Below are 23,696 nucleotides of genomic sequence, written 5' to 3'. Positions count from 1 at the left end.
GATCTTAATACTGATTTCTTCCTTGTTTGGATTTAGTCCTAAGCTTTATGAGTAAGGGGTTGACTAAATAGCCTTCAAAATCAATTCCAGGTTTCATTCTATGATCCTCTGACTTTAGTACCCCATTGCTTCCCCCTCCTCTTGCACTGTTTGACCTAGGTGCTGTCCTAATTTTCTGATTTTCTTTAGGTCTCTGGCCCACATCTACTTCTAGTAATCAACACTTTCCCTTGTGGACTGAACTCAAAAGTAGAAGGTCTTACCTCATAAGTAGGGCCATTAACTTATAGCTCTCTGTTGCCATCTACCCTTTCCTCTACATTATCTTATTAAGATAGTTAACTCTTCAAATGCCAAGATTCTTTAGGTTAGGACAATTGCAAACATCCATTTGCTTTCTTTGTACAATTTTCCTTTCTGACACGAAGTTAAGTGAAGGATCCCATATGCTGTATCTGGCACTCTGCCCCTGGTTCCTCTTTGACCTTGGTCATTAGAACATTTTCTGGAATATATACATGCATGTCTAGACACAAAGTTGGTTCATCTTTGTAAAAAAAACAGTCCTCTACGTCTGACTCAACCAAATCTAGAGCCAAGAAATGTGAAGATAAGGCTTATGGACGGCATCTCAACCAAAAAGCCCCAAAGGCAAGAGTGAAGAAAGGACTTACTCTCTTCCTGGAGTTTCCTGAGGCATGTTGGCCTTAGACATGTTCTCTTTGTACTTTAGGGTAGCCAGAGAGAAGGTGATTTCACTTCCTGGATTATTCTCTGTTTTTTATCACTTTCCTTTTCCCCACTTCCAAAATTCACTTCCAAGGATCAGGTTAGTTTTGCTGAATAATAGGAGAAATCAGTCTCTTATCATGCAATCCATATAAAGAAGACTTATTCTCTTGTAAATTCTTAGGGTGATCAAGGGGACCTTCGATAAATGTGGGAGAAACTAAGACTCCAAGAATATTTTTTCTCTTTGTCTTTGCAGTGATCAGGGCCATGAACTTGTAGATCCCTAGAAAGCTACCCCCAAGTTCTAAGTAGCTTTTTCACTTTTGAGTGTAGTAGGAAGAGGAAAGTGTTGAAATAAATTAAGGAGTAGAGACATGAAGTGAGTCAAAAAACTTGAGAAGAACTAAAATCACTTAATGAGTGAGAAGGGAAGTGGTGGGTTAACAAAGTCATTATTAGAGCTGGAATGGATTTTAAAGTTCAACTCCTTTACTTCAAAATTAACCACCATATCTAAGAAGGAAAGAAGTTATAGTGAGGATCTACTATCTACTGGATTATTTCTGCTGCCTACAAACATGTGCAGATCTCCTTTATCTTTTGAAAAAAAAATCCTTTAGTAGAGGACATTGTGCAGGACATATCTCACAGGTCCCTACCAATGTGTTTACTTTTACTAGTCAGCCAGAAGGCACATTTAATTCAGAGGGAAATATGCTTTTTAATGAAATGACATAGTAATAAAACAATAGCAGAACCCTACTCCATTTCCCTTCAAACAATAAGCTTACTTTCAGATAAATCTACACAAACTTAGTAATAAGAGTTAATCTTCATAGGGTTGATCCATTAGTCATGAGCACATAGGGAAGAAGCGATGTTAGTGCATTTGTGCAGGACAAAAAACACACAAGTATGTAGTAGGGCACATATATGGAAGAACAACTCACTTCTTTGATGCTTCAGAGCTATTGATATTTGTATTTGCTCTACCTGATGGTCCTGTTTTCCACAAAGTATTGCTTTCTGATATTCTTTGCTGGCTTCCACATATTCATTATAGCTGGTCTTCATCTATTTAAAATTGTTTAGGGTCACCTAATATCCTAACCAGACAATAAGGGATGCCATAATTAGTAAGCCTCTCTTTAGATGTGTCAGTCATCTCTACCATTCTCTTGGAGTACAAGGGGGGGGGAGTACTATAGTTAGTAAGCTTCTCCCTTGCTGAGGAAAAGTATAGATTTTTGGACTGATTATTTATTGAGTCTTTAATTGAGTCTCAGATATTGTGCTGTTATGTTCAGGGCCATCTGCCACACTATACTGTATCTCCTAGGTGTTACTGTATTTATGAATCTTCTCTTTTCAAATAAGCCTACATCTCTCTTCAGTCAGTTCTCTCAACTGATGGAGAAGCTCTTCTTATTGGTAAGGTTGCTTATGGACAATAATAGATGCCCATATGTTTATTCTTTGAACTCTTCTATTTTTTTCTGAATCTCCTTTTACTCAGTCACTTACTGCCTCTTCTGTATCCCTTTCAAAAGACTTGTGGTCAGAAACCTATTTTAGTCTTTATCATATCCTGTGGCTTAGACAACTATCACCAGAGCTCTTCTTCAATCACAAAAGATGAGTATACAGTAGTGAAGAAATTGTTTGTTACTTCTACATCATGTTTTTCTGTTCTGTGCAAATGGTAAGGACTGAGCTGTTGGGAGAAGATGGAAAAGAGTAGTGACCTTTGTTCCTCTCCAATACGTGCCCCACCCTGACATGACACTACAGTGCCTGGTTTCTCTCATATTTACATCTATTTTATCATGTAATTCAGGAAATTCCTCCCAACCTCTCTCCATTCCAGTTTGCTCATCTGTGAAATAGGAAGCTCACAGTAATTCCACGACAAAAAATAGTTTATAGAATAGATTGAGAAATGTGTGGCAATTTGGATCCTGAACAGTTAACTTTGCTCTGACCTAACCTCTAAAGTTGAGCTATGGGGTAGGAAAGTAACACCAGCTATCAATAACTTCAATTGAATTAAACTCCACAAAGACCTGTCAAGAATTAACTATAAAAAGGCACTGTTAGGTACTGGGATACCAAGACAAAACCAATATAGTCCTTGCCCTCATGGGATTTACATTGTACTGAGGTTGGGGATGGGGAGGAGCTGGGGAACACACATTCACAGATACAAATACGAGATAATTTGAGAAGGAAGAGATAATGAATAATTGAGGGAAACAGAACAGGTTTATATAGAAAGGCACACTTGAATTGAACCATAAAAGAAAAGGACTAAGAGAAAAGAGGGGGAGAGAGTGTGTTCTATGCATGGGGGACATCTCGTGCAAAGGCATGATGATGGGAGGCTGAATGTCAAGTTTGAGGAACCTAAATTAGATAATTTTGGCTGGAAAAGAGAATATGTGAAAGCTATAACTAATTATTAAGTAAGTTAGGAAAGGTAGGTAGGTAGGAATCAGATTGAAAGTGTCTTTAAATGACAAGATAAGGATTTTGTTTTTCAATGTAGGGGTAATGGGTAGATGCCAAATATGTTTGAGTAGGGAAATGACATGGTCAGATTTTTGTTTTAGCAATAATATTGTAGCCACTGTCCACACAGTGGAGAAGGGAAGAGAATGAAATATGGGGTACCAGTTGGAAAGTCCAGACAAGAGGTAGTGAGAGCCTGAACTTGACCTCTTGTTAAGGTATTGACCTTGTGAGTGAAAGGAAGGGGTCAACCAGGAGACAAGTTGTGGAGGAGGACTCAAAAAGACTTGACAAGCTATGAGAGGGTAAGCCTCTCCCCTATGCTGCAGGTGGTATAAAAAGGACTAAGAGAGGCAGGACATAGTTTCTCTCCCTTCTATGGAGGAAGTTGGCCATTACAGTTCTGAGTTTGCTGAGAGATCATTACATGGGATGACAAAGCAAGGACAGAGTCCAGGAGAAGTCTGTGGGCATGATGTAACAGTATGTTTGCAATGACTAGGAGCCTCAGGTATGTTCCTATGTGTGTATTTGTGGACTCTGCTGGTCACTCTCCCCTTGGGATTGGCTGCCAGGGCAGTGGTGATATGTATGTCCCTGGGCAATTTTGTTAATTTGTGGCTGTACTGCTTGCTGCCTGGAAACCAGGCACATTTTCTTCTATGACTTGGGGTATGAAGAAAAGCAATGAGTATAATCAATAAAACACTTTCTATGAGTCACTCCTTTACAAAAGAGGTATCTGTCAGGACTCAGGAATCAGCAACCACTTCAATGGTTCTGTCAGCTTTTCCTGGTCCACAACCCACACCTTTTTCCTATCTTCTAAATGTTCATTCAATTGAATTGTCTTATGAAGTAAGGTTGCCAGCTGTCCAGGTAGAAGATGCCCCACTAACAAATCCACTACTTAATGGTTCTAAGTATTTTCATCAGTACCAGCTCCTCCAAGTCACCAAGGACTTTTAACTGGTAGAATTAATTTACATAAGCTGAAAGTGTCATCCCTTCAAGAGTCCCAGCCTGTTAGTAGCTATATCCTTCTTTTCAATGATGGTACCACTTAACTGGCCAGCAACTTCTCCTTAACAGCAGATACTTCCAAAGAAGGGGGTTCCTCTTATCTATCAAAGAAATGTCCTAATCCAGGTTGCTCTCTTTACCCACCTCAATCAATCTGTGTCTAGTAAAGGTCACCCTTGACAGATCTATTGAGAAGTTAAAAAAAAAAAACATGGATAAGTTTTAAAAAACAAAGACTAATTCACACTGTCCTAGGGAGGTCCAAAGCCATTCCCATGACTACTGGGATATGGGTCAGGAAACAACGGTGGGTTCAAGAGAAGTACTGGTACCTTGGGGGTGCTTGTAGAGCTTCTGCTACGCTACAAGTATAACATCCATTGCTTGTGTTACTGTATTTGCTCAGCCTGTGAATGAATTATTGCTATCAGACTGTCATGTGGTCAGGATCCCATGACCTCTGATATAGATTTGTCTGGGAAACTAGAGAAGGGCTTAGGTTTTGACAAGAACACCATTACTTCTGAATTTATAACCCAGTCATCACTGTCCAACCTTTTGAAGTAATCTATGACTAAGATTTCAAGCAGATTATTGCACAGCTCAATGTATAAGACTTCCCCACAAAATAGGGGATAGTAGTACAGATTTAGGTACACAGGAATAGCCATTCAGGCAAGCAGACATATTCTGCCATCTAAGTGGTGCTGGGCCTGGAGTCAGAATGACCCAAATTCAAATTCACCCTCATACACTTGCTAGCTGTGTGACCCTGGGCAAGTCACTTAACCTTGGCCTTATCTGCAAAATGGGGAAAATAATGGCACCTACCTCACAGGGTTGTCGTGAAGATCAAATGAGATAATAGGATTTAGCTCAAATGGTGGCATTTAGTAGGTACTATATAAATGTTAGATATAATAATTGCATCAATTATTATTAACAATTACATCAATAATAATTAATTATATCAACAAAAGTTAACATAATTAATATTAATCATTATTATTATCGTCAAGAGGCTTCACCTGGATTTTTTTGTTCTTCATCATTCTAAAGCACATAGCTTTACTGAGAGTATATACTGGGCTATATCCTTGATTTTATCTGCTAAATTCAGAAGGAAGAGGTTCCTACTTTTGTTAGAGTGGCTGCCAATGACTACCAGCATTCCACTCTACAAATCAATTGTCCTTCCTTTAACCAAATAATCCACAAGAATTTATTAAATGAATACCAGGGGTCAGCCATTGTACGAGGTGCTAGAAATAGAAAGAAAAACAAAGGAACAATCCCTGTCTTCTAGGAACTTATGTTCTGTCAGGGAAGACAACATATATAGATATAAACATATACAACATATTTATAAGGTAAATCCAAGGTTATCATCATCATTTTGGAGAGGGGAAGAGACACTTGTAGATGGGGGAGGGAAGATGAAAGCTAAACTTTAAAGGAAACTAGAGATTCTAAGAGGTAGAAATCAGAAGGGATTAATTACCTTTCCAGCAATGGAGACAGCCCATGCTAAGGCATGAAGAAGACAAGGAAAGAAAGGGCCTTCCTGGAGGTTATAAAAGTGTCTGCATCAGAGGTTACAGGACTCAATCATGGTGCCTCCTCCTGAGCTTTTGCTTTTACCCAGACATGGTCAAGGCATCCTGTTTTAGTCTAGGTGATATTTATCTTCATTGTTAAATGAACAATATTGATAATGAGTATTATGATAGCATTTTATAAAGCATTTCTTTCTTCCCCATTCATAAGTAATACAAACAAAATTTCAATTTGTCTTCAGTAGTTCCTTCCTTTTCAAGGAAGGGTTATGGGGAACCTCTCTTTTCCTAGGTTAAACTCATTTGAATACTTAGAAATCCATTTTCTAAAGCCCAAAATAGTACAAAGGAAGTCCACTCGACTGTGGCAGTCCATGATAACCTTTCATTTTTTAGACAGTAGGGGCATTGGAACAGTGATTTATTGCCATCTGATGTCCTTTCTCTGGTGATATGGGAGTTAGTATAGCATGCAGCTAGATATTGAGATTCTCTGAATCTTTACTTCTTGTTGTTCAGTTGTTTTCAGTCATATCTGACTCTTTGTGACCCCATTTGGGCTTTTCTTGGCAAAGATACTAGAGTGGCTTGCCATTTCCTTCTCTAGATCATTTTACAGATGAGGAAACCGAGGCAAACAGGGTTAAGTGACTTGCCCAGGGTCACAAAGAAAGGAATTGTCTGAGGATTTGAACTCAAGATGATGAGTCTTCTTGACTCCAGACCAAGCACTCTATCCATTGTGCCCTAGATACCCCAGAGTCTCTCAGAGTCCTTACTTATGAGAGCCTTAATGTCATCCTCATATGTTGGAGGACACAACCCTAATAGAATATAAGCTTCTTAAGATCGGTTATAGGGTCAAATTTATAGACATTCCAAATAGGTGTGGAATGTCTATAGACATCGGAACAGCCATTCCAAGGCCATGAAGTCCAATTCCCTCATTTTTACAAATTAAGAAAGTGAGGCATAGAAAGGTCAAGTGAATTACCTGGAGTCCCATAGCTAGTGTCTGAGGAAGGATTTGAAACCAGGTACAAGTTTGGTACTATCCAAGGGCAGCAACTAATTTCCTTTTCCCCTTAGCACAGTGTCTCTAACATAGTCGGCCATTAATAAATATTTGTGGAACTGAATTCAATTCATGCAATTGGAATAAAAGGGGAAGAAGGCATATGGAAAGAAGTCCTGTGGTTTGTAAATGGGGCTGCAGGAACTGCATTCCTTTCTGTCTTGCTCTTCAAATTCTTAGATATTCCCCTCCTTTCCTGGCATTGTTACCAACCCTAATGCTGGGGTGGAATTGAAAATACTTACAAATGAGTTGCTGAAGTTCAGAATAAATCCTTAGATATGTTTGAAAGATTTCTCAGGGGGCAGCGAGGCAGTGAAATGGATAAAACACTGGCCCTGGATTCAGGAAGACCTGAGTTCAAATCTGGCTTCAGACACTTGATACTTACTAGCTGTGTGACCCTAGGAAAGTCTCTTAACCCTCATTGCCCCACAAAAAAAGAAAGAGGGGCAGCTAGGTGGCACAGTGGATAGAGCACTGGCCCTGGAGTCAGGAGTACCTGAGTTCAAATCCGGCCTCAGACACTTAACACTTACTAGTTGTGTGACCCTGGGCAAGTCACTTAACCCCAATTGCCTCACCAAAAAAAAAACCCACAAAAAATGTAAAGCAAAAAAAGAAAGAAAGATTTCTCAGCCTTGCCCTCCCTATTCTGTTTCCCCTTCTTCCGTAAACTTTAGAACTTTGTCTATAATCATAGATTTTTTTTTGGTGGCGGGGGTGGGGGGGGAGTTATACTCATGCCTTAGTCTCAGGGTGTATGTGTGCATGTATATGTGTATGTATGTGTGTGTGTGTGTGTGTGTGTGTGTTCTGAAGCAGAATGCAAAGGATATATAGCAGAATGAGGCCTTAAAGATCATGTGTCTACTTAACTCATTTTTACAGGGGATAATTAGATGTCACAGTAGAGAAAATAGTGGGTTTAGAGTCAAGAAGGCCAGAGTTCAAAATCTGATGTCAGAAACTTACTATTACTGTGTGACCCTGGGCAAGTCACTTAACCTCCCTCAACCTCAGTTTTCTTATCTGTAAAATGGAATAATATTAACACCTACCTCACAGGGTTGTTTTGAGGATCAAATGAGTTAATGTGTGTTTAAAGTATTTTGCAAACCTGCCCTAGTGCCTGGCACAGAATAGATGTTCAGTGAAGATTTGTTGGTTGTTTAATTAATTAATTAATTAATTAATTAATTAATTAATTAGATATCTTGAAATCCCTAAGTACCTGAAGGCCAGGAGATTGATCAACAGTATTCTAGTGCAAAAACAGCTCCAACACTCTTGATTGCTGCAAGGTCTGTAGTCTCAGGTGAGGTCTTAGGTAATTAATTGGATTCTCTATTGGAGCTCTGTTCTGCTCACTTCTTTTCCCATCATGCCCTTGGACATGCTCCCCGGGCCGGGGTCCACAAAGACACAGGTTAGAAGTGTCATGGGGACTAGAAGCTGTGTTTGTCTTTCTTTTTTTTTTTTTTAAAGATGAACAGATTTTCTTTTCATTTTCTCCGGTATATGAGTTGGAAGGGATTGTGGTATTATCAGTGAAAGAATAACTAAAATTGCTAAGGTATTTCTCAGTGAATCCTAAATTCAGAGTCCAAAGGAGCCTTTGAAATTATCCAGTCCAATACCATAATTGTACAGATGAGAAAACTGAGTCATAGAGGTGATGTGATTTTCTCAAGGTTACAATTAAGCTTGCTAATATTTATATAGTGCTTTCCATGTTATATATTATCAATCCTCACAACAACCCCAGGAGTCAGGAACTATTATTATCCCCATTTTACAGATAAGGAAATGGAGGCCAACACTGATTAAATAACTTGTTGAGGGTTCCACAGCTAACAAGTATCTGGGGCAGGATTTGAACTCAGGTCTTGTTGACTTCCAAGTCCAGCACACTCCATAATACCACCTTCCCTGAGACAGCTACAAAGTGATTTAATGAGAGGTCTGAGACTTGAACCTAGATTGTCTAACCCTCCACCCCCACCCCACCTAGCAATTTGAAGAGACCATATAGGGGCTCAATATAGAGCCATTCATGTTTCTTAGGTTCTTGGTTCAAGATCAGGGTCCTAAAAGCAGAGATTTACATTTCTTTTTCTATGTGAGGAAAGCCCAGAATCCCTGTCTAGGAAGCTGAAGTTTCTTGGATGACTAGAACCTCTTGCACAACCCTCTTTATAAAATTAACATCAGTGAGTCAGGAAAACATATGGTTGGAATTTCTCTCAGAACATACAAGTTCTTTGCCATCATAACAGATTGTGACTGAGCATGAAGGTATCTCAGGCATTGTTCAATGCTTAGAAATTACTCCATGCTTTGTTGGGACTCTTACCTCACCAAGAATGCATCTCCATATGGTTCAAGGGGTGGTCCCTGAGTTCACTAATTAGCAGGCCAGTTCCAAGAACCTATCTATTGTCAAATGGCAGGCGCCCTTTGGAAGCTAGTGACAGATTGCCCATGCTAGAGTAGGGAAGAGAAGGGAGAAGGACTGAGTCAGGAGGAATTGGCACCTAAAACAAAGAAGGACTTTGAGGGCGATAACCCAAATAAGGTGTCTTATTGATCAATACATTTACAGTCAGGATTGTGGAAGAAATAAAAGCTGATTAATGTCCTGTCACCAAAATTAATTCAATGTATTGTCACCATTATGAGTGTGTTTGAAATTTAGCCATCTGTGTGTGTGTGTGTGTGTGTGTGTGTTCAGGATTTGCATTCAAATTTTATTAACATCATAGACTAAGGAATGGAAATTAAGACACTGTATCCTGGGGTGGGGGGAGTCAAATTTTGTCCCCTCCCCCCATTTGCCATTTTAGAGTCTCTATTACTATTATCAAGAAGACAGGGTGGCTAAGGTGGGAAGAAAAGGCAATAGCTTCTGTGGATAGCTCTAGTGAAGCCTCCACATCTCCTGGATTATCTGAAGTCAGACCAAATAAGTTAGGTGAAGCAATGATTCTTTGCTAGTGTTAAAGGATGGCCTAGAACTCATTATCTTAGGAGGAACTTTAAGAAAGAGGTACAGATTCAGGAGAAAGAGAAGCACCACATGTGAAACAATTATTTTCTTTCTTTCTTCCTTTCTTTTGTTCTTTCTTTCTTTCCTTCCTTCCTTCCTTCCTTCCTTCCTTCCTTCCTTCCTTCCTTCCTTCCTTCCTTCCTTCCATCTTTCCCAGACTGAAAGTTAAAGAACCACTCAAGGGCCATATCCCACTCCAATTGGCCTGAGAACTTTGACCTGTTCTCATTCTGACCTGGGCCAAAGGTTCAGCACATTAATGCTGAACTTAGTATAGATTCCCTAATGGCATAACCCACTGCATCTCAGAATTCAGGAGCTCAAGAAATCTGCCAGCCCATGATCTCTACTAGCCTCAGCCTTCTCAGTAGCAGGTACTACAAGCTTGTATCACCATGCTGGGTTCTTATGCCAGACAATTTTGGCAGTCGTCCCTGTTGAGCTCAAGTGAAAAGATCTTAGCTAGAGAGTAAAGGGACCTCAGAGGCTATTTAATTCAAATTTTCATTTTAAAGATGAGGAAACTCTGCCTCAGGGAGGCAGAGTGACTTGCCCAAGATGACGCAGGCAGGATGTGTAAGAGGCAGAGTTTGAACCTAGGTCCTCCAACTCCTGGGTCAGTGGTCTTTCCATATGTATCCCTCATGAAGAAATTCTAAAGACAATGATTAAAAGTCTAGGTGTTAGTGGGGAGAATTATGGCATGTGGACTGAAAGCAAAAAGTAAAATTGAAGGAATGGGAGCTGACAAACTGATTTTCCTAAAACAGATCTGTTCATGTAAGTCCCTTGCTAAAGAAGCATCTGTGGCTTCTTAAATCCTCTATAATAAAATACAAACTCCTTTGTTTGGCATTTCAAGGTCTTTCCAATCTGCCTCTAATTTATCTTTGTAGGCTGATTACACACGGCTTTCCTTCTCACATTCTACACTCCCTTTAAAATGGCTTCCTTGCTGTTCTCCATTAGGACATTCCATCTTTCACCTCTTGCCTTTAGACTGGCTTTCCTCCATTCCCTTAAGGCTTGGAATCCTTTCTCCCTTCAAGACTCAGCTCCAGCTCCAATCCTTCAATACTTTTCCTGATTTCTCCAGTTGTTAGTATCCTCCACTCAGCTGTATTTATTTGTCTGTGAATGTTCATATCTCACCACTCCTACCCACAGAGTATAAACTCATTAAGTGCAGGAATTACCTCAATTTTGTTTTTATACCTCTAATGCTCCAAATGCTGTCTCAAAGAAGGCATTTAACAAAAAAAAATGTTGATTGATTGACAAGACTATTTTTCAGTGGACAATATGACTACAGGGTTCTAGCATTCCTGTGTGCTTGTCCCTGACTGTCTTTGTTTATGCCCCTTCATGTGTGACTTGTGACTCTGGGGAAGTCTTAAATGTTGTTCTGTTCCATGAACTACATGCAGTCTTGAAAAGAGGGAATACATTCTAAAAGTTTGGTGGTGATAAATCTGCATTGTTTCTGTGGTGGTTATAGCTGTGCCCTTAACTTCACTTTCTGAGCCATTTCCTATGAACTTGGGCATATCTATATAAAAGGTTACAAGATATTGACAGTAGCCCATTCTTGGTTGTTTGCTTGTTTGCTGTGGTCTGGATTTCTTGCATAGGAAAATTTTTTCTTCTCTTTCACTTCTGTCTGACTTGCATTGAACTGGGGTGTTTTTTTTTTCTGCATTTAGAGTCACTGTCACATTGTATGCTATCCTTGTAGCTGTTGTTCTGGCAATTGAATATTACTCAGCAATTTTTACAGGTTTGCCTCCTCATCTGTTAGTCTGACTCATCTTTCCTGGTGTTTGTCGATTATTTTGGATGTTTCTACTCTGAGCTGGCAACTTTTTGAAGATCTCTGTGACAATAGGATTGCTTAAACACTATTCTGGAAATTTTTACAATAGACTTACGTAGACAGCTTCTTTTTCCCTTGCTCTTGATCACGCAGGTTAGGAACTGAGTGAGATAGGATCCTAGGGGCAAAAAGAGGGACTTTTTATGTCTTATCTTCCAGTTAATCATGAGAGGGGGAGTAATTACCATGACACAAGTATTCCTGGAATACCTAATGCTGCAAGTTCTCCATAAAAATATGGTATGAACAATACCTGAATGGACACTCAAAGTAGACTGATTGATTTTCCAGGAATCAAGATGATTCCACTTCTTGGTTCCAAACTCAAATGTAGGATAGTCATGTGTCCATAAGTGCTTAAAACTGTGTGTGCAGTGGAGAGGGGGAGAAAAACAGTTTAATAAAATGTAGTACAATTCTACTTTTGCAGGCTGTTTAGCAATTTTAGGTGTATTGCCTCCCCTGCTATTCCATCACCCACTCTACATATATTTCTTGAAGACTGCCTACAGACCAGCCTGTTGGCTTGTTTCTACAGCTGGTATTTCCAGTGTAAAATCAACAGCTATTCTGTTTACCTTCCTTCCTCTTGTCCTATTTACCTTCTTCTCCCATTCTGACTAGCAGATAACTTGAGATGTAGTCCCAAACACAGCAGATGGCTCAGTAGATAAAGCACTGGGCTTGAAATCAGGAAGATCTGAGTTTAAATCCAGCCTCAGACACTTTCTAGGTGTGTGACCCTGGGCAAGATCACTTTACCTCTGTTTGCTTGACAAAATGGAGCCACTGGAGCCACTGGAGAAGGAAATGGTAAAACACTCCAGTATATTTGCCAAGAAAACCCCAAATGAGGTTATGAAGGGTCAGACAAGACTGGAATAACTGAACAATAACAACAACCCACATGCAAGCATGCTTTTCTTTTTTTCATTGTTGCTCTTTTCATCTGAAGGATGAGTAAAGAGATAATCACCTCCTTCCATAAGATCATCAGTCACGACTGGGAATTTTGGCTCCTGGGGGAAATTCAATTAAGCATGGGTTGGGTGAGCAGGGTTTAGAGCCTAGGTATAATAAATGACCCTAGGAGGTGGCAGGACTGGGGAGGCCATAGACAGGAGTTCAATGGGGTTGGACAGGAGTGGGACTTTTGTGTCTGAAGGTAGAGCCCAGGAGAGGAGCAAGGACCTTGTGGCACTGTTTGGCACAGGGATGTCAGAGTAACATAGGGGCAAGGATTGGTAGGTCAGAGGACCATAAAGAGGATAAAACCCTTCTCTCATATGTTGGCGTCCTGGGGGAAAAACCCAGTTGACTTGCCCTAGTTACAGCTCTAGATGTTGTGATGGGTAACTAATGAAAACTACTGCAACACAGCCAGCTACTTCACAGAGCCTTCTCCACCCACCCAAGTCTATTTTGACTTCTAAATGTCATTGCTAAGATGTGTCAGTTCATTCCTTTTCAACCCTTTTTGGCATTACCAAAAATACGTTCATTAAATCGTATCATCAAGCTGCACATTAGAACACCAAGGCACATGTGTGGACCACTGGAGCAGATCCACACATGGCAAAAGCCTATGGGGATGTTCTCCTGAGGGAAATGAGCAGCATTCTTGGCTATGCAAGGAAAGGAATGTGCTCCATCGGTGAAATATTCTAGTTGGACTGGAATTGCATGTCGGGGAGTCCCATTCATTATGAGGGTTATCACAGGGCACTGTGGTTTCTAAACCAACCAGGTTAAGATATGACTTTTGCCCCGGATGACTATCTTCCTTCCAGTAAGACCCCTGGCAGTGGTTCAGTGAATGATCTTATTATTAGAAGTATATTAATTCCATAAGCCTTGATTTGGAAGCATCCTCCATAGAGCATGAGCTGATTGGGAAAGTGGAATTTCACAGAAGGAGCATCAGCCCCTTTGAAGTCATATTTTTGGATGACACTGAGGCTAGTTGTCTGTTACAAGAATTCTTCCAAATTCATCAGGCTAGTTGGGAGGTGGTGAAATCCCAAGGGATTGCATGCCCCTGCTCCTCTCACACAGGCCAAACTCCCAGCATGAAGACGTTAGTATTTGGAATTATTCCTCCAGTGCTTGTTGACAAATGGGAATATCCACTTTCCTACATGAACTTTCCATTGGAGTGCATCTGGGAGCTAACAGGTCCAGGCTGCCTTGAGAATGAATGGTCATTTCAACAACCCCTTCATTTTATATGTCAGGAAATTAAGAACACAGGATCATCTTAGACTCATAGGTTTGAAGCTTTGAGAGAAAAAAATTATTTCTCCCTTATATTAATTACCAATTATTAAATTAGGACCAGGATTTTTTTCAGAAGCATGTGGATTGTTCAGTAGTTGAAGGACATTGCTGATATTTCTCCTCAATCTTGTTCAGACCCCACCCAGGTGGGGAATCTCATTGTACTGTGAGATTTAAAATTGGATATTAGATCATAAATCTCCCCTACTTAACCTTTCCCTTAATTTATCTCCCAGACTAGTAAATGGAAGAAGCTTTTGGTTTTCTAGATAGACCTTTTATTGTTATGGTAGTCACAAGGTGATGTTGATTAGAAGGATAGGAAATTAGAAACACAATACAAATCGTCTTAAGTCTAAGCTTAGTCTATATTCCTTATAAAAACTCACCCAAACCGAAAGGCCACCTTTGGAGAGAGACCGTCTGTGCATCGCCGTCAGGAGCCCAGCCGAGCAGGAAAAAGCCCCACTTCCGTTCTCCCCACCCCGGAAGTCAAGTGCGTAGCAGGCAGTCTGATGTCTGACGTGCTCAGCAGGCGGACTGTTGGTCTCCTCCCCAAAAGGGTGGTCCTTCAAAAACTGGCGTCTTTCAGTTATCCTAACCGACTGTTAAAAAACTTTCATATTTTTTACCACAGTACTCTACACAGGTTTTGGTGGAGATAGATTCTTTGATTAGATTGCTCAAGGCTGAGCTGGTTGGTTCTCTGGTTCTTGTCCTTCGTTTTTGAAGAAGACCAAAATGACATCACTATGTTAGAGTTCAGTTGTATTGTGTCTGATCAGACCAATATGAGCTTGGAATGCTTTAATAATGCATGTGAACATTTGGGTTGGATTCTTTAAATTTGTGCATATCAAGTTTCTTTTGAGCTACTTCAATTTTCCTTTGCTCATAGAGCACACAGCACTTTTGATGAGGGCACACCATGCTGGGTGGTCTCGAGACAGTGTCTCCTATTTCATACAATCAATTCCAAAGTTCTTAAGAGAGACCTTGAAAGTGTCCTTATATCACTTTTTCTGACCACCATGTGAATGCTTGCTTTTTGGGAGTTCTCCATAAAATAGTCTTTTAGGTAAGTGTATGTTTGGCATTTGAACAAAGTGGTCAGCCCATCGGATTTGCACACTGCAGTAGAGTTTGAATGATTGGCAGTTTAGCTTGAGAGAGGACCTCAGTGTCTGGTATCTTATGCTGCCAGGTGATTTTCAGAATCTTCTTAAAATAATTTAAATGGAATCGATTCAGTTTCCTGACATGGCATTGGTACACATTTCACACTTCACAGGCATACAACATTGAGGTCAGCACAATGGCTCTGTAGACCTTCAGTTTGGTGGTCAGTCAAATACCACTTCTCTCCCACACCTTCTTTTGGGGCCTCCCAAATGCTGAGCTAGCTTGGGCAATACATACATCAACCTCATTATAAGCTACAATTTCAGAAAAGCAAGAAGGGTAAGTATATGTATGGCACCTAATAACAATGGTCTGCCCTTTTTATAATTGTTGGCTATTCCTGGTGCAGGAATGTATGGGATGTTCAGGGAGGACTAGCACTTCTGTTGTGAGGGCTTGCTGAGTCTTTCCAGGGTTGCTTATTCACCTTTGCTGTCTACCTGTCATCCAACTCTCACCTGTGGCTCCAAGAAGCTGTAACATGTAACAGTGGTCACACCTCAGTAGAACTATCTCAGCAGACAGGTTAGACCAGGTTGAAGGTAACTGATAGGCTTCAAACCCATTGGCGAGTTATGGGGATGTCTACTCCAAGCACATGAAAACTTTCCCTGGTAGAATGGTTGGATGAAAACAATTTGTTCCAATGGCCATGAAGGAGGCTGAAGCAGATGCTGTGGAGGGCTTAGAGTTGGGTCAGATATGGAGGAAGCCAAGGTCTTCCCACTGGACTTTTATAGCTCTGGAATAGACAGTGAAGCTGATGACTTTGTGCAACCCTGCCTTACTTAACTGCAATTCAAATGTTAGCTTAAATATCACCCCATGATGCCACTGGCTCTCTTCAAAAATGAAGGATGGGAGCAGCTAGGTGGCACAGTGGATAGAGCACTGACCCCGGAGTCAGGAGGACCTGAGTTCAAATCCGGCCTTAGACACTTAACACTTACTAGCTGTGTGACCCTGGGCAAGTCACTTAACCCCAATTGCCTCACCAAAAAACCAAACCAAACCAAACCAACCAACCAAAAAACCAAAAAAACCTGAAGGATGAATAGCAGCAATTCCTGGTGCTTGATCTTATAATTAAAAGAACATTAATTCCATAAGTCTCAATTTGGAACACCAAAATGGGCAACTCCCTTCTTACCTTTCACAAATTTGGTTTACCTGGAAGCTCCTTTGCCTTGTGATCTGCCTGACATCACAGGAAGATGTTATGCCTGCTGTGTCCTATGGTCTGATCTCACACAGGGATATATTCCTAAATCAAGAAAACTTTTAAGTCTCTGCAGGAGACTTGTTTTTCTGTGGACTACATAGTGGTCTCTGAGTCATCCCAGAGAATCAAAGTAGATTGTTGGCTCCTTGGGAGTTACTTTGGGGCTTCTTTGCATCTTCCACAGTATCTAGCATCATGTGTTTCACATAAAAGAACCCCCCTAAAACTTCTTCATTTAAGTCAGTAACAATATTTTCCTTTTTCTTTCTTTCTTTTTTTTTTGGTGGGGGGGGGGAAGAGGCAATTGGAGTTAAGTGACTTGTCCAGGATCACACAGCTAGTAAGTGTCAAGTGTCTGAGACCAGATTTGAATTCAGGTACTCCTGAATCCAAGGCCAGTGCTTTATCCATGGTGCCACCTAGCTGCCCACAACATTTTCTATTAGATTGTACATAATACCTTATTTGCATATCTCTGATATATTGTGTCATGTAATATTATGTATTATGTATGATTAACTTTGTGCATTATGCCACCATTTGTAAGCTCCACAAGAGCAGGGATTACGTATAATCTAAACTTCATGTTTCCTCTAGCAGCTAGTATACTGCTCTGCAGATAGGTGCCAAATGAATGAATTTGTTGAATGAATGAATGTCTATTGGTCAATTATTCTTGTTACTCAATATAAAACTAAGTCCATTTTGTAGGATCATAGAGTCATAGATTTAGAGCTGAAAGGGACCTTTGGGGTCAGCTAGTCCAATCCCCATGTTTTACAGTAGAAGAAAGAGAGTTGGAAAAAAGGTCAGATGATTCATCCAAGGTCAAATAGAGAAGAGGTTGGCAGAGCTGAAATCCCAATTTAGATCTGCCCATTTCCAAACCAGCACATTTTTTCCATGGTACCACACTGTCTTCCATATTTAAAAGTGTTTACTTTCTGTGATAGACCTAACTCTTCTTAGCAATACAATGATCCAAGACAATTCCAAAGAACTCATGATGGAAAATGCTCTTCACATTCAGAAAAAAGAACTGTGGATTCTGAATGCAGATTGAACTGCACTGTTTGTTTTTTGTTTTCTTTTTTGATGTTTTTCTCTTTTGTTCTGATTCTTCTTTCACAACATGACTAGTGCAAAATTTTTTAATGTGATTGTACATATATAACCTATATCAAATTGTTTTCTGTCTTGGGGAGGGAGGAGGGAAGGGAGGGAGGGCGGGAAGGAGAAGAATTTGGAACTAAAAATCTTAGGAAAACAAGTGTTGAAAACCATCTTTACATGTAACTGGGAAATAATAAAATACTTTTTTGATTTAAAAATTTTTTTACTTTCACATTGTTTTCAAATATGACTATTTCAGTGTTTATAACTGTATATAGGTAGCCTTCTCTAATCCAGAGCTATCTTCATGCTAATATGAGGCTTAAGAGAAAGATAATAGTGCCTTCTCACCCATCACACTTATGCTTGAGTTTAATTATTGTGGCATGGAGTGATCTATTTTGGGAATAAAAATATGGCAGGCAGTCAGTGAAGTACCTGGGGGTATGTATCATGCCCTGCTTTTATATGACACATTTATTCCAGAATTTTAGAAGCAGTTATCTCTCAGTGATGATAATGCTCATAACAGTATTTATATAGTGCTTTAAAGTTTGCAAAGCATTGTACATATATTATCTCATTTGATCCTAACAAATCCCAATGAGTACATGCTATTATTCCCATTTTACAGATATGGAAACTGAGGCTAGTAGTTAAGTGACTTGCTCAGGGTCACACAGCTAATAAGAATTATAGGCAGAATTAAGACTCATATCTTCCTGACTCCAAGTCCAGCCTTCTATCAGCTATGCCAGCTTCCCAACAGTGGTAATCTTCCCAATGAATCCTTATGAAATAGGTTGATATTTGATGTGTTTTTCTAGTAGGCAGGTCTGATTTAGACTCTTCCATAGGACATCATTTGTCCCACAATCTGTAGGGCAATCAGGAATTATCCTATCCAATTTTCTGTCTTTAGGTACAATGATGAACCTAGTCTACTGGATGCTATTGTTATCTACTCTCCTATTGGGTAAGAAGCAGTATGGCATGGTGAAAAATGTATTAGACCTGGAATTAGGAAAGCTTAGGTTTGAATCCTGCCTCCTATGCTCACCAGCTAAATGACCAGAGGCAAGCCAATTAACCTTTCTAAAATGCATTTGTCCTCCAGTATTCAGTGCTCTCCCTAATGTGAACATTCCCTCCACTGACAGAGATCAACATGATATCCTGTGTAATTCTTGTCCATAGCCTCCCATACGTTTGCCACAGGGGGTTCACTTTGATTACTTTCTTTCTTTTTTTTCTTTCTTTTATTTTCAATTCATGGACCAAACCCAGCACTTCTATAACCTAGTACCATAAAAAAAGATGATTGCACATGAAACTTTAAAACCGGGAAGATGGCAGAGTAGATCAGAAATTTCCAGGCTCTCCAGATTCCCCCCCCCCAAACAGACAGGGAGTTGCCACTAAATGAATGCAGAGCAGCAAAAATAAAGGGGGTAAAGTAGTTGTCCTCCTATGATAACATGGGAGGACCCCAGAAAAGACAGGGCTGAGGTTTGACCTGAGTAAAGGGATTGCTTGTTTTTTTTTTTCTTGGCTGTAAAATAGACCAACAGTAATGCCCCACAAGGGTTTTTGCAAAACTCAATGAAATGATGTTTGTAAAATCCTTTACAAACTTTGAAGTTCTCTATAAATGGTGTCAGTTGTTAATTTTGTTAGTATTATTACCTGCTCCTTTTCCCAGTTCCCCCCCACCCCCACTCAGTAGGATGTACCCTTTGTAAGGGGCTAAAATTCTAGCTAGTCTGTCTAAAATATCTAATGAGTGGTCACCAGTAAATTATAAGCTTCAGCAAGAGTTAGACTTTTAAGCATTTATTAAGGAGAATAAGAATTTGGTGAAGAGAGAGGTAAAGAGGCCTAGATTCATCTATCTATGAAAGGGAGAGCACATTTTAGCTCCACTCTCCATGAGAGTCCTGACAAAAGAGAGTGAGAGAGTCAACCTCACCCCTTCTTTGTCCCACAAGCCTCCTGTGAAACTGGGAACATCCCATCCACATGCACACACATCTCCAAGCTAATTGGCTGGTAGCCTTGATTGACAGTATCCATGAGCAAACATCACTTTGAGCTGCATAGCTTGCCCTCAGATGCCTTCTCCTCATGGCGGAGCTTTCCTACAGTAACTCTCCATCAGGTGGCATCATTCCAATGGTTACACCTTCTTGAGGGGACAGATTGCTTCTTTATTTTGTCCTTGTGTATCAAGTGCCTAGCACAGTGCCTGGTATACTGAATTCCCTTCCCTGGTCACCATTTCCCATATGTTTTGTCTCCCCTATATATAAACTCCTTATATTTGTTTCCCTGGTGCTTAGCACAGGGCTTAGAATGTAGTAGGGAAGGGGAAGAGAATAAACATTTATATGACACCTACTATGCACCAGGTATTGGTCTAAGTACTCTTTGCAAATATCATCTCATTTGATCCTCACAACAACCCTGTGGAGTTGGTGCTTTTACTATCTGAACTTTACAGTTCAGGAAACTGAGACTGGGAATGGTTAAGTGACTTGCCCAGGGACACATGGCTACTAGGTGTCTAAGTTGAGAATTTAACTCAGGTCTTCTTGACCCCAGGCTCAGTACTTTAACCACAGTAAGCCTTTAATTAATGTGTGTGCTTTAAAAAAAAGTTCATTCACTCACTGGAGGAATTAACCAAAATTGAATTATGATGATGATGATGATGATGATGATGATGATGATGATGATGATGATGTCTCTGGGGAAGCACATGTCAGGCTGCATGATTACTTGTTGGTATGTTAAGATTCTTTTCATTTATGGGTTGGAATAAATGATTACTGAGATCCCTCCCAACTTGATTCCCCAGCTTCCCATAGCAGATTACTCTCTAACAGAGAGAGTACAAGATTGAAATATAAATAGACTGATTTCTTGTCCTGGCTCCACCACCTACTACTGTATAGCCAGCACATGCCACCTAACCCAGCTTCCCCCTCTACCCATGCTTAGTTCCTCATGGGCATATGAGATTCATTCCTTCCTTGCCTTTCTTCCAGAAATAGTGTGAAAAAGAACCAAGGTACATGTGAAGACTTGCTGAGCACTTCTGGTAAAAGGGATTGCATGTGTCCAAGGTGGTGATGTGAGTACATTCCATTGTTTCACCAGTCAGCAAGTGGTTAAATCACCTTTGAGCTTTACTTCCACAGACAAAATAATCTAGGAGATGGGTAAGATTTCTTAGATTGAAACTTTGGAATGCAAGCCCAGGGCCACCTCATGCTTTCTCAGTGGTTAGCACTCTTTCTTCTTATGGAGTGTGTCCCACAGAAGGAACACATTCCCCTATTTAAAGACCATGAATATCCTACAGGGATGGGGAAGAGCAGTTGTCCATTTCACCTGAAGATAAAACTAGAAGCTGGTGGAAAATAGGTGGAAACAAAAAGAAGAGGGGATTCTCTGGATCAATGTAGACATGGAATCACCTTCCCTTCTTGCTTTGAGAGATTTTGCCTTTGGGAAGGCAGTTTCCTAGAATCCAGGGGCAAACCAGAGAAAAACTAGGAGGGGGCAGTCAGCATTATGCTTCAGGGCATCTAATTCAGTAAGCTCTGAAAACCCTTTCAAACACTTCAATTTAACACATAGCAAGAACAATTAAGAACCTACATGATGAGAGGATCATTTTTTCCCCTTTATTGTTGATCCTTAGGCCAGTTTGTGTTAAAGAGACAAGATGGGAATCCAGATCAGCTTCAGGCTCACTTCTCTCTCCACTACTTCACGATGCCTTATAGGATAATAAATAAAAGACTTAGGAATAGAAGAAACCTCAGAGATCCTTTGGTCCAGTCCTGTCATTTTGCAGAGACAAAGCTTCTCACAATATGAACCAAATGGAGATACGTGAATAACTTGATAACATGGTTATGTGTATTTGGAATTGGTTGGAATGGGCAGTTAGAGGATGTTGGTTTTTATTTTTTATTTTTTTTGGTGAGGCATTTGGGGTTAAGTGACTTGCCCAGTGTCACACAGCTAGTAAGTGTCAAGTGTCTGAGACCGGATTTGAACTTGAGTCCTCCTGACTCCAGGGCCAGGGGTCTATCCACTGCATCACCTAGGTGCCCTCGATGTTGGTTTTTAAAAATATATTTTTATTTATTTCATTAAATATTTCTCAATGACATGGAAAAAAATTTAACAATCATTTTAAAAAATTGAGCACCAAATTCACTCTCTTCTCCCTGCTTCTTATGAGGGAAAACAATTTGGTATCAATAACAGATGTGAAGTCATGCAAAACATATTCCTATATTAGCTATGTAGCAAAAGAAAACACACACAAGCAAAAAATCCCAAGAAAAAATAAAGAAAGGAAGAAAAATATTCTTCAATCTGTACTGAGAGTTCATCAGTTCTCTCTCTGGAGATGGAAAGCATTTTTCATCATAAGTCCTTTAGAATTGTGCTGATCAAAGTAGCTAAGTCTTTCATAGCTGATCATCCTTACAAAACTTCTGTTAGTATGGACAATGCTCTCATGGTTCTCCTCACTTCACTTTGCATGAGTTCATATAAGGTTTCCAAGGTTTTTCTTTTCTTTTTCTTGTTGTTTTTGTTTTATTTTGCGGGGCAATGAGGGTTAAGTGACTTGCCCATGGTCACACAGCTAGTAAGTGTCAAGTGTCTGAGGCCAGCTTTGAACTCAGGTCCTCCTGAATCCAGCACTGGTGCTTTATCCACTGTATCACCTAGCTGCCCCCCAGGTTTTTCTGAAACCATCTGGCCCATTCTTTCTTTCTTTTTTTTTTCTGCTAAAAGCATTTTATTTTTTTCCAGTTACATGTAAAAAGAGTTGTCAACATTTGTTTATACAAGCTTTCCAATTTCAGATTTTTCTCCATGTTCTTCTGGTTCTGCTCATCTCACTCATCATCAGTTCATGCAAGTCCCTCCAGGTTTCTCTGAACTCCTCCTGCTCATTGTTTCTTACAGCACAATAGAATTCGATTACATGCATATGCCACAACTTGTTCAGCTATTCCGCAATTGATGGGCAACCCTTCAATTTCCAATTCCTTGCCACCACAAAAAGAGCAGCTATAAATATTTTTGTTCATGTGGGTCCTTTTCCCTTTTCTATGATCTCTTTGGGAAAAAGACCCAAAAATGGTATTGCTAGGTCAAAGGGCATGCACAGCTTTATAGCTCTTTGGGCATAATTCCAGATTGATCTCCAGAATGGTAGTATCAATTCACAGCTCCACCAACAATGCATTAGTGTTCCAATTCTCCCACAGCTTCTCCAACATTCATTATTTTCCTTTTTTGTCATATTAGCCAATCTGGTAGGTATCAGAGTTATTTTAATTTGCATCTCTCTAATCAATAGTGATGTAGAGCATTTTTTCATATGGGAATAGATAGCTTTGATTTCTTCATTAGAAAACTGCCTGTTCACATCCTTTGACCATTTTTCAATTAGGGAATGACTTGGATTCATATATATTTTAGAAATGAGATCTTTATCAGAAATACTGGCCATAAAAATTATTTCCCAGCTTTCTGCGTCCTTTCTAATTTTGGATGCACTGCTTCTGTTTGTACAAAACCTTTTTAATTTAATGTAATCAAAATCATCCATTTTGCATTTCATAATATTCTCTATCTCTTGTTTGGTCATAAATTGTTCTCCTTTCCAAAGATCTGAAAGGTAGACTATTCCTTCCTCTCCTAATTTATCTATGGTATCACTTCTTATGTCTAAATCATGTATCCATTTTGACCTTATTTTAGTATAAGTTGTAAGATGTTGGTCTATGCCTAATTTCTGACAACTATCTTCCAGTTTTCCCAGGAGATTTTGTCAAATACTGAATTCCTATCCCAGAAGCTGGATTATCTGTGTTTATCAAACACTGAATTACTATTGTAATTTGCTACTGTGTCTCCTGTGCCTAGCCTATTCCATTGATCCTCCACTCTATTTCTTAGCCAGTACCAGATAGTTTTTTAAAAAATTTTTTATTATTATTTTTTTTTAGCGAGGCAATTGGGGTTAAGTGACTTGCCCAGGGTCACACAGCTAG

This window comes from Dromiciops gliroides, chromosome 2 (genome assembly GCF_019393635.1).
Source record: "Dromiciops gliroides isolate mDroGli1 chromosome 2, mDroGli1.pri, whole genome shotgun sequence".
Taxonomy (NCBI): domain Eukaryota; kingdom Metazoa; phylum Chordata; class Mammalia; order Microbiotheria; family Microbiotheriidae; genus Dromiciops; species Dromiciops gliroides.
The sequence above is the reverse complement of the archived record's forward strand: the minus strand, read 5'-3'. Positions refer to the sequence as shown.